The following is a 17360-nucleotide window of genomic DNA, read 5'->3' on the forward strand; positions in this document are numbered from 1 at the left end:
TCTATGGGGTTCAGGTCAGGAGAGTTGGCAGGCCAATTGAGCACAGTAATACCATGGTCAGTAAACCATTTACCAGTGGTTTTGGCACTGTGAGCAGGTGCCAGGTCGTGCTGAAAAATGAAATCTTCATCTCCATAAAGCATTTCGGCCGATGGAAGCATGAAGTGCTCCAAAATCTCCTGATAGCTAGCTGCATTGACCCTGTCCTTGATGAAACACAGTGGACCAACACCAGCAGCTGACATGGCACCCCACACCATCACTGACTGTGGGTACTTGACACTGGACTTCAGGCATTTTGGCATTTCCTTCTCCCCAGTCTTCCTCCAGACTCTGGCACCTTGATTTCCGAATGACATGCAAAATTTGCTTTCATCAGAAAAAAGTACTTGGGACCACTTAGCAACAGTCCAGTGCTGCTTCTCTGTAGCCCAGGTCAGGCGCCTCCGCCGCTGTTTATGGTTCAAAAGTGGCTTTACCTGGGGAATGCGGCACCTGTAGCCCATTTCCTGCACACGCCTGTGCACGGTGGCTCTGGATGTTTCCACACCAGACTCAGTCCACTGCTTCCTCAGGTTCCCCAAGGTCTGGAATCGGTCCTTCTCCACAATCTTCCTCAGGGTCCGGTCTCCTCTTCTCGTTGTACAGCGTTTTCTGCCACATTGTTTCCTTCCAACAGACTTACCATTGAGGTGCCTTGATACAGCACTCTGGGAACAGCCTATTTGTTGAGAAATTTCTTTCTGGGTCTTAAGGTACCGTCACACATAGCGACGCTGCAGCGATACCGACAACGATCCGGATTGCTGCAGCGTCGCTGTTTGGTCGCTGGAGAGCTGTCACACAGACAGCTCTCCAGCGACCAACGATCCCGAGGTCCCCGGTAACCAGGGTAAACATCGGGTAACTAAGCGCAGGGCCGCGCTTAGTAACCCGATGTTTACCCTGGTTACCATCCTAAAAAGTAAAAAAAAACAAACACTACATACTTACCTACAGCCGTCTGTCCTCGGCGCTCTGCTTCTCTGGTCTGGCTGTGAGCGCCGGGCAGCCAGAAAGCAGAGCGGTGACGTCACCGCTCTGCTTTCCGGCTGACCGACGCTCACAGCCAGAGCAGGAGGAGAGCAGAGCACAGCGCTGGAGGACAGACGGCTGTAGGTAAGTATGTAGTGTTTGTTTTTTTACTTTTAGGATGGTAACCAGGGTAAACATCGGGTTACTAAGCGCGGCCCTGCGCTTAGTTACCCGATGTTTACCCTGGTTACCAGCAAAGACATCGCTGAATCGGTGTCACACACGCCGATTCAGCGATGTCTACGGGGAGTCCAGCGACGAAATAAAGTTCTGGACTTTCTTCCCCGACCAGCGATCTCCCAGCAGGGGCCTGATCGCTGCTGCCTGTCACACTGGACGATATCGCTAGCGAGGACGCTGCAACGTCACGGATCGCTAGCGATATCGTCTAGTGTGACAGTACCTTTACCCTCTTGCTTGAGGGTGTCAATGATGGCCTTCTTGACATCTGTCAGGTCGCTAGTCTTACCCATGATGGGGGTTTTGAGTAATGAACCAGGCAGGGAGTTTATAAAAGCCTCAGGTATCTTTTGCATGTGTTTAGAGTTAATTAGTTGATTCAGAAGATTAGGGTAATAGGTCGTTTAGAGAACCTTTTCTTGATATGCTAATTTATTGAGACAGGTTTTTTGGGTTATCAGGAGTTGTATGCCAAAATCATCAGTATTAAAACAATAAAAGACCTGACAAATTTCAGTTGGTGGATAATGAATCTATAATATATGAAAGTTTAATTGTAATCATTACATTATGGTAAATAATGAAATTTAACACTATATGCTAATTTTTTGAGAAGGACCTGTACATTTGTATTATAGACACGTCCCTCGGAGGAGTCATACTGAAATCCGAAACTTCAAGTTTCTCGAAAGTTACAGGTTTCATAGAACTACACAGATGATCTACAGTAAGGGGACTCGGGAACCTTAGGACACTGCGGCTGCTTTTCGCTTTTTCATTATTCCATGTTAGATGGCGAGGTACTTGCAGCATGATTGCCATTCTACCCCTTTTGCGGACAGTCAATCGATGAACGGTTATGATTACACTCCAGATTTGCAGACCGCTGCACTGTGGATGACATTGGTACAAATGTTTTCCACCTGCGATGCCGATTTCGCATGGCAATTTCAGTCTGCAAAATTTCCTTGCAGATTTTTTTTTTCGCGAATTTTGCAAATGTTACTGCAGATTACATGAGTTTCTCTGGTAAAATCAATCAATGTGAAAAATTGGAAATTGGCTAATTACAAATTGGTAACTGCAAGCAAGGCCACCAAAGGCTATGTGCACACGCTGCAGATTGTACCGCGGATCCGCAGCGGTTTTCCCTGAGTTCACAGTACCATATAAACCTATGGAAAACAAAATCCGCAGTACACATGCTGCGGAAACAAACGCGCGGAAACGCTGCGTTGTTTATTCCGCAGCATGTCAATTCTTTGTGCGGATTCCGCTGCGGTTTACACCTGCTCCATAATAGGAATCCGCAGGTGTAAAACCGCAGGTGGAATCCGCACAAAATCCGCGGTAAATGCACAGTAATTCTACAGTAAATACGCAGGTAATCCACGGTGCAGTTTACCTGCGGATTTACATGAACAGGTGCGGAAAAATAAGTAGAGGTTCTATCAGAGTGTGAATGTACCCGAAGGCTAGAATCACGCGATCGTAGAAAAAAATCATCCAGAGTCCCATCCGGAAAAGTGGGATGACTGTTTTCTCACCTGTCATGCACGTCCAATACATTTTTTCACAGCAGCACCAGGTATTAATCATTTACAAGAACGTTTACAGTTTCCTGTGATACAGAATTGTACCGTATGCGTCAAAATCAGATGCTGCACTGTCTCTGAACGGCATCCGATTTTTTTTTTTGGTGCACCCACAGACTTGAATGGCTGAGACTCATCCGATTTCCGGAACTTGCGTATGCTGTCATGTTTTTCACACGTAGATTCAGTCGGTGAAAAAAAAAAATGTTCACTTGCACTGCGCTATTGAATAACACTGTCCATTTTTTTCATGGATACCACTGGGACCGAAAATCCGGTCACGTGCATGAGCCCTAATAGTGGGAGGGCGTCTGACTCTGATTTGGTACAGGAACGACTCATTTTGCTTGTCAATGCCCTCAAGCTCTATGAAGTGAATCCATCATCAAGGTTTGCCTCGTAAGCTACATATACAATTATTTAGATCGATTTAGCAACGTTGGAGGTCTCAAAAGTAGAAAATAGAAAACACAAAGGCCCCCCGATTTATCATTTGCGTTTTTTTTAAAGTCACTTTCCTTTTTGTCTTGTGACATTAGTTTTCACGTTTGACACTAAATTCCACATCTACATGTTTCCCCTTAAACCACTCAAGTGTTGCTTTAGCAGTATGTTTTCTGTCATTGTCTTGTTGGAAGGTGAAATTCCATCACAGTCTCAAAGCTCTGACAGGCTAGAAGAGGTTTTGCCCGAGAATATCCCTGTATTTCGCACCATCCATCTTCCCCTCGACTCGGACCATTTTCCCTGTCCCTGCGGCCAAAAAACATCCCCACGGCATGATGCTCCCACCACGTTTCACTGTGGGGATGGTATTCTTGAGGTGATGAGCTATGTTGGTTTGGTGTCAGACATAGCGTTTACCTTGGTGGCCAAAAAGTAAAATTTTGGTCTCATCTGACCACTGAACCTTCCTTCTACACTCTATGGCAGTGTTCCCCAACTCCAGTCCTCAAGAGCCACCAACAGGTCATGCTTTCAGGATTTCCTTAGTATTGCCCAGGTGATAATTGCATAACCTGGACAGGCAATAATTCCATCACCTGTGCAATACTAAGGAAATCCACAAAACATGACCTGTTGGTGGCTCTTGAGGACCGGAGTTGGGGAACACTGCTCTATGGAGTGTACTGCTTATTGTTGTCGTATAGACAGTCTCTGCTTGGGAACTCTGCAGCTCCTTCAGGGTTACCTTTGGTCTCTGTGCTGCCTCTCTGATTAATGTCCTCCTTGCCTGGTCTGAGAGTTTGGTGGGTGGCCCTCTCTTGGCAGGTTTGTTGTGGTACCATGTTCTTTCCATTTAATGATAATGGATTTGATGGATCAGAGATTGGGATATATTTCTTTTTTTATAACCCAACCCTGACTTGTTCTTCTCAACAACTTTGTCCCTGACTTGTTTGGAGATCTCCTTGGTGTTCATGGTGCTGTTTGGAGCTCTCCTTTGTCTTCATGGTGGTCTTTGGAGCTCTCCTTGGTCTGCATGGTGGTGTTTGGAGCTCTCCTTGGTCTTTATGGTGGTGTTTGGAGCTCTCCTTGGTCTTCATGGTGGTGTTTTGAGCTCTCCTTGGTCTTCATGGTAGTGTTTTGAGCTCTCCTTGGTCTTCATGGTGGTGTTTGGAGCTCTCCTTGGTATTCATGGTGGTGTTTGGAGATCTCCTTGGTATTCATGGTGGTGTTTGGAGATCTCCTTAGTCTTCATGGTGGTGTTTGGAGCTCTCCTTGGTGTTCATGGTGGTGTTTGGAACTCTCCTTGGTCTTCATGGTGGTGTTTGGAGCTCTCCTTGGTGTTCATGGTGGTGTTTGGAACTCTCCTTGGTCTTCATGGTGGTGTTTGGAGCTCTCCTTGGTCTTCATGGTGGTGTTTGGAGCTCTCCTTGGTCTTCATGGTGGTGTTTGGAGCTCTCCTTGGTCTTCATGGTAGTGTTTTGAGCTCTCCTTGGTCTTCATGGTGGTGTTTGGAGCTCTCCTTGGTATTCATGGTGGTGTTTGGAGATCTCCTTGGTCTTCATGGTGGTGTTTGGAGCTCTCCTTGGTGTTCATGGTGGTGTTTGGAACTCTCCTTGGTCTTCATGGTGGTGTTTGGAGCTCTCCTTGGTGTTCATGGTGGTGTTTGGAACTCTCCTTGGTGTTCATGGTGGTGTTTGGAGCTCTCCTTGGTGTTCATGGTGGTGTTTGGAGCTCTCCTTGGTGTTCATGGTGGTGTTTGGAACTCTCCTTGGTCTTCATTGTGGTGTTTGGAGCTCTCCTTGGTGTTCATGGTGGTGTTTGGAGCTCTCCTTGGTCTTCATGGTGGTGTTTGGAGCTCTCCTTGGTGTTCATGGTGATGCTTGGAGCTCTCCTTGGTCTTCATGGTGGTGTTTGGAGCTCTCCTTGGTCTTCATGGTAGTGTATGGAGATCTCCTTGGTCTTCATGGTGGTGTTTGGAGCTCTCCTTGCTCTTCGTGGTGTTTGGTTAGTGGTGCCTCTTGTTAATGGTGTTGCAGGCTCTGTGGCCTTTCAGAAAAGGTGTAGTGTATAAACTGACAGACCATGCGAGACTTAGATTGCACACAGTTGGACTTTCTTTCACTAAGCATGAGACTTCTGAAGGTAATTGCTTGCACTTTAATTTTTTAGGGGCCACATAGCAAGAGGGGTGAATACATATGCACATACATATTTTTAGTTATTTGATCCCATAAAAGTAACTTATCCATAAAGTTTTCTCACTTCACTTCACCGACTTAGACTATTTAGTGCTGATGCATCACACACAATTCGGATTACAAAAATATTTAAACACAGGTAATGTAACAAAATAGGTATAACGCCAAGGGGGTGAATAATTTTGCAAGCCACTGTAAAATAAGCTTTTAAAAGGGAACAATTAGAATAATGAATTGGGTTCAGAACACACAAAACTAGACAAAAAAGAGGCACAAAAGCAAGGATGAATCGGGGCCTTACTCTGCATGGCACCTTTTATTTCATTTCTTCTAGAATTACTTTTCTATGGGCTTCAAATTCATCTACTAGAGAGATGGTGACCGCAGTCATAATAAATGTACTGTAAACCTGATGACCACCCACAATTGCCATCAGAGTGGTCTTTTTAGGGGCCATCTTCTCAGATCAGGTGGCTGGCCTGTATAATATACGGGGGTGCGTGACAGCCTCATGGACACATATGAAGCGGTCATGATCCGGTCGGGAGTCTCATGGACAATCCTGTCTGTGATCCGTCCCGAGATCCACAGACGTCTGCAGGAGCCCTATTCATGTAGATTATATCTATCAGTCATCTACTAATGTTCATAGGAGATGATGGCCGCACGGCTCAGCTCCAGGCCTGTGACCGAACTTGGCGAGTGACCGTCCTAGGTCTCATCAAAGGCCAGCAAGGTTCATAGGGAAAAACGCCGGCGATTACAGGTGCATGGAATCCCCCAGAAAACCAGCTCGACCGGTTCATATGTATGCAACACGTGCGCTGCTGACCTTATCCTGCAGAAGAGATATGTGTAGATTTATCAGGCGAAATCAGGTTTTCACCACCTAATCTGAGAGCATCATAATGCAAGGGCAGAGACCCTGATTCCAGCGATGTGTCACTTACTGGGCTGCTTGCTGTCATTTTGATCAAATCCTTGTTTTATCTGCTGCAGAGCTCTGAATGCTGAGCTCTGTTTAACCCCACCCACATCAATGAAAGACAGATTTCTGCCTATGCAGAGCTCAACATTCAGAGATCTGCAGCAGATTTAAAGGGAATCTTTCAGCAGATTTTCACCAACTAATCTGAGAGCATCATAATGCAAAGGCAGAGACATTAATTCCAGCGATGTGTCACTTACTGGGCTGCGTGCTGTAGTTTTGATAAAATCCTTATTTTATCTGCTGCGGAGATCTGAATAATCCCGCCCACACCACTAATTGGCAGATTTCTGCCTATGCAGAACTCAACATTCAGAGATCTGCAATCAATATAACTATGATTTTATCAAAACTACGCTAAGCAGCCCAGTAACCGACACATCGTTGGAATCAGGGTCTCTGCCCCTACATCATGCTGCTCGTGTAGTGCAGCAAAAACCTGGTGACAGATTCATTTTGCCTAAGTTGTGTGCGCGTATCCTAAGGGTGTGCTCTCCACAGAGATTCTGAGGTGGAGTTTAGACGTTTGCCGCTCAGTTCTGCTCCAAAAAAACTCAGTGTGAACACACCCCATATGGCATTTCCCATAGAGATGAATAGGAAGATTTTTCCAGGCGGTTTTTGAGGAGGAATTTGGAGCAGATCCACCAAAAAATAGCCTAGCCTAAAGGGGCAGCCTGTGTGTAGCCCAGAACAGTGCACAATGAGGGGCTGTGTGTGGATTTCCCATGCAGTGAAACTATTTGCACAGAGGAGGAGGAGGAGGAGAGGGGGTCGCTGCTCGGGTTCTCCTCCTCGCAGTGCACGGAGGAGGGGGACGTAGTGTAACGTCTCCCTGCCGCCAGTGAGGGGGCTGCTCCTGTCTGGGCCGCCTGTGCCCGGCCCCCTCTGCGCCTGCGCACTCCCCGCATTCCAGCATGGCGCTGCAGCCCGGCAGTGGAGGAGCTGCGCACTGAGATTGCAGCGGCCCCGGGGGACACGGAGCGGAGCACGGGAAGAAACGGACACCGGGGGATCTGCTCTCACCTCCCGGCACCTGGGCACCGGCCGCGCACAGGTAAGAAGCTCCGGTCCTCCCGGTGCCCCGGCTCCCCATGCCAGCGGGACGAGCGAGGCGGCCTGGCCCTGCTCCTCCACACCCGGCAGCGCTGCACTTCTACTCACCGATCACGATCACCGATCACGATCGTGCCGTGTCCTGACTCGCACCGCTTTATTTCGCATTGCGCTGCTGTTGTCGTCAATGCATTGCTGTGAATGGGTTAATAGTGGGTGCAGCCCCCCGGGTTTGCCCCCTCTGTGCCCTCTCAGCCCGCAGCCCCCCTCCCTCTTGTCTTTGCCTCCTGGAAATGCCACGTCGGCTTCAGTGGCTGCAGATGGAGAGGTTCCTGCGCCCTCCCTGCTCACTTTTTTTTCTCCCCCCCCTTCTCCTTTTCCTCCTTCAGTTCCTTCTTGCATTTAGTTATGAACTTTAGATATTTTTTTTTTACCTTTTCTTCTTTATTTTAGGACTTTTTCCCCCCCCTTTATCTCTTTCGTCATTCAGGCGGCGCAGGTTGCCCCCCTCCTTCTGGTCCAAGTCATAACAAAGGGCTATTGACTTTTAGGTTGACGTCACCCCTATGGACAGTTACTTGTTGCAGGCGGGCTCTAATGTCAGATATAAAGGGGTGGGAGTGAGTTTTGGGGGTGCAGGAATATTGCTGTCTGGGGGGGGATTGAATGGGTTTGGTGCTGAGCTGTTAATCCCTACTCATTGCTGGGTGGATACATTGTAACTTTCTGACTTTTTTTTGTGTTTGTTTTTCTTTTAATTGTAAACAGTTGTGAAAAGTTTTGGGAAGTGACAAAAGTTTTGTTATTGTTTTTTTTTTGTGGATGATCAGAAGGTTTTTGCTGCTGTTTTCTCCACTCGTGTTGTCATTTCATCCGGCTCCTCACCTTGGCGCTGGTAATTTTTGAGATTTGGTGGTGGTTGTTCTTCTAGATGGGGTTTTGTAATATTTCTGCACTTTCTATGTGGTCTTCCCTGCAAGAATGGAAAAATCTGGACTTTACAGGAATATTCGCCCTGAAGTTATACAACCTGTGCAGGGCAGGAGGGCACCGAAAATAATGTCAGAAAAGTCAGTGGGAAGAAAAATAAAAAGTGTCATGGAATTCTGGTTTTTGCCCAGGCAGTAAAGACTTAATTTTCCTTTTTTGTGGTCCTGCTTGATGGGTCTATAAAGAAAATACATGCAATTAATTTGCTTCTACTATATTTTCAGATCCGTATTTTCTATATATTTTATATTTATATATTTTATATATTTTTTTTAATATTATATATATATATATATATATATATATATATATATATATATATGTATATATATATATATATTATTTCTCTCTCAAATATGATTCTGAACAGGGCTTATAAAAGTGGCTGAAATCCAGTACTGAATATATGTGTAAAGTATCTGTGGTTCTCATCCCAATTATGGTGATTGATAGTAATTTTATAGAACCTCTCAACATGCCCATTTATTGTTCATATCGAGACATTTCAGTAAGGCCTCATTCACGCTTTTTTTTTTTTTGCAAGAAAAATGGACCAAGTTTTATTGGCGCAGTTATCACAGTGTCATCAGTTTTTCTCATATGTGATTAAAAAAAAAAAAGTTTCTCCACCTTTTCCTCCCGCGCACAGGTTGCAGATTTGTCTTGTTTTTTTTTTTCTGCTCAGAAACCTGAAGGATTTCCTGGCATGAGAATCCTGAAGCCTCAGGCCCACGTTGCTTATTTATTTTTTCCTTGCTGATTTGGGCCACATGTAAATCTGCCACATGTTTAATTTCAGTATTTTTGCTGCAGATTTCATTCACACCAATGAGTGGAGAAAATGTGCAACAAAAACGCATGTAAAAAAACAAACAAACAAAAAAAGCACCAATTTTTCTTTGCGTTTTTACTGCCAGCAGATGCAGGAATGGTGCAGAAATTTCGGCACCACATACTTAAAGCGCCGCTCCAACATTTGTTTTCATCACTAGTGTTGTACTTAGAGTGGTACTTTAACCCTAAGTCCACTTCCCCGGTTATAAATTTTCCCTTCTGCGTCTTCACCGTTTTTCGGCTCCTGTCCGATCCTGTGGGGTCATCTTGTGAGCGCAGCGTCTGAGTACCCGAAACCCTGACGCTACGTCACAATATCTCAGTGTAAGTCTATAAGGCTATGTGCACACGTTGCGGATTCTCTGCGGATCCGCAGCGTGTTTTTTGCAGTGCAGAAACGCTGCAGATCCGCAATTGATTTACAGTACAATGTAAATCAATGAGAAAAAAAAATGCTGTGCACACTTTGCGGAAAATGCGCTGCGGAAACGCTGCGGTTTAAAAGAAGTAGCATGTCACTACTTTTTTGTGAATCTGCAGCGTTTTTGTACCCATTCCATTATAGAAAACCGTAGGAGTAAAAAACGCAGCAAATCCGCAAGAAAACCGCACAAAAAACACTGCGGAACCGCACAAAAAAGCGACAAATCCGCTGGTGCGTTTTCTGCCAGGAGAGGCAGAATTCGCACCAGAAATTCCTAAGCCTAATCCGCAACGTGTGCACACAGCCTAAGGGCCACAAGGAGGATCTCATAGACTTGCATAGATCAGTGACATCCGGCGCGCACCATGAAACACCGGAGAAAACACTGGAAGGTGAGTGTCAGACGGGGGATTGGGATTTTAAGCACCACTCCAGCGATGGGAAAACAAAAAGAAAAACTGAAATACTGCAGTGGTGCTTTAACATGTGAATACAGTTGGATGCCAGCTGAGTGCTGTCCGTTTTTTTTTTTTTTTTTTTACAGGGACCCATAGATTTGCATTGCCAATTCTGATTGAACACTAGGGTCAAAATCAGACGTCTCACTGATTTTGTGTTGTCCACAAAAAGACTCGAGCATGTGCACAACCCCATTCACCATTAATGGTATGAGTGCTATCTGTGAAAACCCAGTGATGTGAAGTGCAGGAAAAGGTCATAATTAGTGATGGGCGAAGGTATTATCTGCCATGCTCGGGTGCTATCCAAGAGTCTAACATGTGCTCGAAAAATATGTTAGAGTCCCCGCGGTTGCAACACATGCGGGGATTGCCTGTTAGGCTGCCGAACAGCCGCGAGAGATTCAGGCGCGGGGACTCTAAAATATTCGAGCACGCCGAAGACATGTGGTTAGCACCCGAGCATGCTTAGATAACACCTGATCCCAGCACGTGTGCTCATCGCTATTCTTAAATAATACATGGAATTCATAGGACTATGGACTTTTTGCACAACAAGTGTCTTCTTGGAACGATATGGTCACCGAGCAGCTGCTTCTTGGTGATCTGCTCTCATCCATAGTTCTCAACAGTGGTTGACAAGGGTAGTGGTTAATTTGCTGATAAATTAGCTTTGGCGCTACCGTTGGTTTGGATACTTACACTATTTAGGTATCACTATGCCTTTTGCATGCTCACATGGATCAACCCACTTACTGACCATGTGCTTTGTTGTGATGGAGACCTGAAAAATGGAGAAAAAAAAAAAGTAACATCACATGGACAGGACAAGGACCAACGGGCAGTTTAATATGGATCCAATATCCACGTGAAAAAAAATCGCAGCATGCACTAGTCTACCATATTTCAGGTGAGCATCGCCCATTCAAGTTGCACCAAAAAAAAAACTGATAAAGCGCGTAGCATCATTACAGATACATTACGATTCTTAACATAGAAAACTGTATTTATCTTTATATTTTATTAGTTTCTTATTTATAAAAGTGGACGTCATATAGATGACAATACTGGTGGAAAAAAAAATTTTCTGCATGAAAATCACAGTTCTATTTTTTATTTTTTTTTATGGTCATGTGAACTTAGTATTAGTGTACCATATTCCAATATTTGGCAGCATTGGAGCATGTAATATAAGCTTTTTTTTTTTTTTTTTTTTTTTGCTGCCTTAGGCTATGTTCACACTTTGCGGATTTTGCTGCGGATCCGCAGCGGATTTGACCGCTGCGGATCCGCAGCAGCTTCCCATGAGTTTACAGTACAATGGAAACCTATGGGAAACAAAAAACGCTGTGCACATGCTGCGGAAAAAAATGCGCGGAAGCGCTGCGGATTACATTCCGCAGCATGTCACTTCTTTTCTGCGGATTTTCACCTGCTCCAATAGGTAACTGCTAATGAAAATCCGGATAAGGAACCACAGTAAAAACCGAGATAAATCCGCAGTAAAAACCGCAACGGGTTTTCACTGCGGATTTTGGAATTCTGCTGCGGAAAAATCCGCAGTGGAATCCGCAAAGTGTGCACATAGCCTTATACCCTCATACAGTTATTAGTGATTATTTTTACATATGCAAAAAAGTGTTCTTCTGTGCTTTTGATCAGAGTTTTTACCATCAAATCTGATTTGATCCGTTACATCAATTTATATTTGTATGCACCCCCCCCCCCCAAAAAAAAAAGCTCTGTAAACCATAGTGGGTATGAGAGCGAACGAGCCCTTACAGTGTCGGTGTGATGGGGCCGCTCAGTCAGTCGGAGTGCCACTCTTTCATACTTTTCATTTTTTGTAAGACCTCAGCGCTATAGAGAACATCTGTTAGTATGTTGTAGTCATCATGTCCTTTTTGGTTGCTGCCTTTGCACAGAATGACGCTTCGTGCCATGTCGCACATTATTCTTGCCGTAATTTCCTTATTGGCACTTATCTGGAAATGAGCGTCCTTCTCAGAATGACAGCGAGAGGAAATGCCTGACTCAACAGTTTAGCCAAATATAGTCTTTATCAGTCATGTGAGTCTGAGTATTGCAATTTATGGGAAAGAAAGAGAATGAGTTCCGCAGCGTAATGAAATAGGGACGGCGGTGGGGCAGAATTAAGATCTAGGATTAGCTACTGAAAATGGTAAATTCTGTTTCACCAGGAGGAAATGGCATGAAATAATGTAGACACATTACATGCCTGATCAATCTGCTCGCTTCTTATGTTATGTGTGGAGGAGCTCCATGCTGGTCTTTTGCATGGTGATGAGTCCCAGATTACCCACATGAAGGCATCTGACAGTCAGTAATATTGGTTTGTGATGGGCTGCAGCAGTCACGTGGATAGTCAGCGTGGTAATTGCCAGGGCTGTGGAGTAGGTAAGCCAAACCTCCGACTCCCTCATACCAGGGCTGTGGAGTCGGTAAGCCAAACCTCCGACTCCCTCATACCAGGGCTGTGGAGTCGGTGAGCCAAACCTCCGACTCCACGACTCCGACTCCCTCATACCAGGGCTGTGGAGTCGGTGAGCCAAACCTCCGACTCCACGACTCCGACTCCCTCATACCAGGGCTGTGGAGTCGGTAAGCCAAACCTTCAACTCCACGACTCCCTCATACCAGGGCTGTGGAGTTGGTGAGCCGAACCTCCGACTCCACGACTCCGACTCCCTCATACCAGGGCTGTGGAGTCGGTAAGCCAAACCTTCAACTCCACGACTCCCTCATACCAGGGCTGTGGAGTTGGTGAGCCGAACCTTCAACTCCACGACTCCCTCATACCAGGGCTGTGGAGTTGGTGAGCTAAACCTCCGACTCCACGACTCCCTCATACGAAGGCTGTGGAATTGGTGAGCCAAACCTCCGACTCCTTCATACCAGGGCTGTGGAGTTGGTAAGCCAAACCTCCGACTCCACGACTCCGACTCCCTCATACCAGGGCTGTGGAGTTAGTAAGTCAAATCTCTGACTCCGACTCCTCAATTTCCATGACACCGACTCCACCAAAATGGGCTCCGACACCACAGCCCTGGTAATTGCTGGACATGCCTGTGTTTGTTTACCATACGTCCCTGACAACCCACATGACCAGTGCTGCCAAATACGGCATTCAGAAATATAACGCTGATGCCAGTGATTGGCTGCAGTGGTCACAAAGACAGTCATGATTTCTTCAGACTGGAACTGAAACAACGAAGATTTACCAGGTAACAGAAATTGGTTGCCGGACGGTGAGTCATGCAAACCGTTTCCTACCTGTCAGCACCCTCGGCTCTTTTGATTACTCGGCCTGGTGTGATGACGTCCCGCTAGGCCGGCTACTCTAAAAAGGAGCAGGAGATTCGGTAATATAAGAGGCAGTTCGCAGCCTGCAGTTCTCGAAGCCACTGGCCTGCTCTGATGGATCAATTCGTACCATTTTTATCTTTTTATATTAAAAAAAATAGTTGGAAGTGTAAGGCTATGTGCCCATGTTGCGGATTGGTGTGCGGATTTTTCTTCAAAATCCGCAGGTAAACAACATTGCTGATTACCCGTGTTTTTTGTGCGTTTTACCACCTGCAGATTCCTATTGAGGAGCAGATGTAAACCGCTGCGGAATCCGCCCATAGAATTGACATGCTGCGGAAAAAAACAATGCTGCGTTTCCGCACATTTTTTCCGTAGCATGTGCACTGCGGATTTTTTTCTCCATACATTTACATGGTGCAGTGCATGGAAAACAGCTGCATCAAATCCGCTGCGGATCCGCAGCAAAATCTGCAACGTGTTTAGATAGCCTCACTCCACTGACGTAGGGTGTGGAGTGACCAAACCACTTGTTCGTCGGTGGCGGATTGTGCAGAAGAAGTAAGAAGTAGTACGTTTTTACTTCCCCTTTTAAGATCCGCATTGTCCTCCTTTTCTTTAGAAATGGGTGACTCTCCTCTCCAGCTGTTCCCACCTATGATATGTTCTCATCTTTGGCAAGTACGGACTGCTTCAGTGGAACAGCTGTGGAATTGGCACCGGCTCCTTCCCCACCATATGATTCAGCCTCATCTTCTCCATTCTCTAAGCCGTCCCAGGGCGTTGAGGTTGAATTCCACAACAATGAATCCCGATCCATCTTGAAAAATTGTACTGCAGTGAATTTGCGCTGCTGGCGACGTGGGCCGCCCGTTGCTCGGATCTGCAAACATTCTTTTTTATTTTTTCCACATGATTACATGGAACAAGCCGTCACAAGCGCGAGTCTTGGGTTTACCTGCTCACGTACTGTTGGGACAAGCTTACCCACCCCTCACCCATCCTCATCACTTCTTTTGGCCTGGGCTGGATTCAGGCAATACCTTGGCAATGACATTGAATAATGAACGTCTTGAAGTGTTTCCTGGCAGACCTTCTGCTTCCCTATAAATAGCCTTTTCAAAAAATGAGTAAGCTAATACTTTGCTGGGTTGGCTTTATTTTTGCTCGTATAGATGCTCTCTCTTTCCCATAGAAGAACAGAGATTTCCTTGTTCTCCAGAAGATATCAGATCTCCTATACCTGTCGTTGCGATGTTCAGTGATTAGCTCGCCGCTCTGCAATGCTAAGTGCTTCTTAAAATGACTGTCGAACAAAGATTCTTAAGTTTGGGCCATTAAAGTGTAACTCTAGGGAAAACCTGACCGTCAAGAGCGAACGTCTGCCTCTCGAAACCTCTCCATTGCTAGAATCTTTGACCGTTTCTTCTGGACTGCTTCTCGTGGGTCGTGAATTTCTTACCGCGCGACACCAATACTCCATATATATGTCTTTGTCCTGTAATACCCGCAAGAAGGAGAAATGGTTTCTACGGACAAGGGCACATTCTGGCTCATCTCTGCAGGCATTGTCGTGTTCTGATAGGAGTAGGACCGGAGGAACGCTCACATCTCCTTATCAAAGCACCACGTAGTCATTGGATCAGTCAGCTGTACCTGCTGATTTCGAACAGCAATCTAGTATATATGGGGGGCCTAGAGACTGTGGGTGGGGGTCTGCGGGCTGTGCTTGTATTCGTGGGGGGCCTGTGTGTGTGCTCAGGGGGTCCTGTGGACTGAGTACACACATGTGCGGGACCTGGGGACTCTTACCCGACAGATAATGTCAGGGAGACAAGGATCTCTGACTCCTATTGTGTATCCGTAAGGTAAGCCAACAGAGGAGTCTGGAATCTCAAATAGAGAACAAAGGAGTGCTTGTCCGAATACGTGTGTAGGAAAGGAGTGCTCGACCTAGCGTTCCTGTGTAGGGGGAGATGGCTGTCACTCGAACGATCATTTGTCCCACGGGTATCTTTACGTGTAGGGTAACCATCATTTTAATTTTTGTTTTGTAAATCAATACTACAAATGAAAATAAGAGATTTTGCACTATCTTATCTGATAAATCTGCTTCTTTCTCCTCCTTGACTGATCATTCACTCTCAATTCATGGGAAAATTCAGCGAACATAGATCTCATTACTGAGATAGGAGATGACAGTTGGTGCTTATAAAATTCTATGGCTGAAGGAGGAGCTTGAGGCCGACACAGACGTTCTGCTGCAAGTTCTCTAAAAAGTCATTTACAATTCTCCATAGATCTGCACCAACCGTCATCTTCTCTTTCAGAAATGGAAAAGTGTCCTCACTGAAGACAGATTTTACCAATAAATCGAGAATTTTGAGAAGGAAAGATCAATGCAGGAGAAAGAAGGATCAGACCTTTTTTTTTTTCTTTCTCTATTTTGAGGATGTAAGGGGTAATAAAATACCTGTCAAATAAAAGAAGAACCAACGGGAATAAAAGAGCAGCTTCGTATGACTTTCCAAAGAATATTACAACTTTTCTTCAGTTTCATCTTGACAACTTTTTTTTTATTCCTTTGTTTTAAGAATTTTTTTTTTTTTTTCACTATAAAGGCTCATCCGCAAATAATTGAGACATATTTTGATTACGATCAAATTTGTCAGTGCAAGTCTATGGGTCTGTGAAAAGCTTCGGGCAGCACACTGATGGTGTCTTAGTTGCCGGGGCAGACATAATATTGGTGCGACCGTACTGGGGCTCAAACGGTAACGGGGCCTGTTTCACCCCCAAAGCAGCTTCTATTATAGACAGGACTATTGGATTGTGAGGGGCACACATACTGGTCTTGCACTGGGACCCTTTTCTGGCTGTGTCCGCCACTGCCTAGTTGCATCTTAGAAAGATTGGGAACAGGAGTGATGGGAATGGATAAGGAGAGACAGGTGGGGGCCAGACGGCATCAGAATTGGATCCTCCACCACTCCCATTCTTCTGCTTTCCAGTCTCGCACCAATCTGTATTTTCTGTATATTTTTGGGGGGATGTCAGTCACCACTCCAGCAAAAAGTGCAGGGACCTGTGGGGGACCAAGTAGTATTGGATTTGGGGCAACTGGGGATCATAGTAACATAGTTAGTAAGGCCGAAAAAAGACATTTGTCCATCCAGTTCAGCCTATATTCCATCATAATAAATCCCCAGATCTACGTCCTTCTACAGAACCTAATAATTGTATGATACAATATTGTTCTGCTCCAGGAAGACATCCAGGCCTCTCTTGAACCCCTCGACTGAGTTCGCCATCACCACCTCCTCAGGCAAGCAATTCCAGATTCTCACTGCCCTAACAGTAAAGAATCCTCTTCTATGTTGGTGGAAAAACCTTCTCTCCTCCAGACGCAAAGAATGCCCCCTTGTGCCCGTCACCTTCCTTGGTATAAACAGATCCTCAGCGAGATATTTGTATTGTCCCCTTATATACTTATACATGGTTATTAGATCGCCCCTCAGTCGTCTTTTTTCTAGACTAAATAATCCTAATTTCGCTAATCTATCTGGGTATTGTAGTTCTCCCATCCCCTTTATTAATTTTGTTGCCCTCCTTTGTACTCTCTCTAGTTCCATTATATCCTTCCTGAGCACCGGTGCCCAAAACTGGACACAGTACTCCATGTGCGGTCTAACTAGGGATTTGTACAGAGGCAGTATAATGCTCTCATCATGTGTATCCAGACCTCTTTTAATGCACCCCATGATCCTGTTTGCCTTGGCAGCTGCT

At 45.5% G+C, this 17360-nt stretch overlaps 1 protein-coding gene across 3 annotated transcripts in view; it reads left to right on the forward strand.

The window, feature by feature from the left end:
• Positions 1-7361: 7361 nt before the first annotated feature.
• Positions 7362-17360, forward strand: part of LOC138661914 (fibronectin type-III domain-containing protein 3A-like) — a 102535-nt gene continuing 92536 nt past the window's right edge. For 2 of the 3 annotated variants that reach the window (XM_069746891.1, XM_069746894.1), the window contains exon 1: positions 7411-7542. The gene's annotated coding sequence lies outside the window, so the exon portion shown is untranslated. Of the gene's footprint in view, positions 7543-17360 lie in introns of all 3 variants that reach the window. The other variant, XM_069746892.1, reaches the window with a different exon arrangement.

Source organism: Ranitomeya imitator, chromosome 2 (assembly GCF_032444005.1).
Source record: "Ranitomeya imitator isolate aRanImi1 chromosome 2, aRanImi1.pri, whole genome shotgun sequence".
Taxonomy (NCBI): domain Eukaryota; kingdom Metazoa; phylum Chordata; class Amphibia; order Anura; family Dendrobatidae; genus Ranitomeya; species Ranitomeya imitator.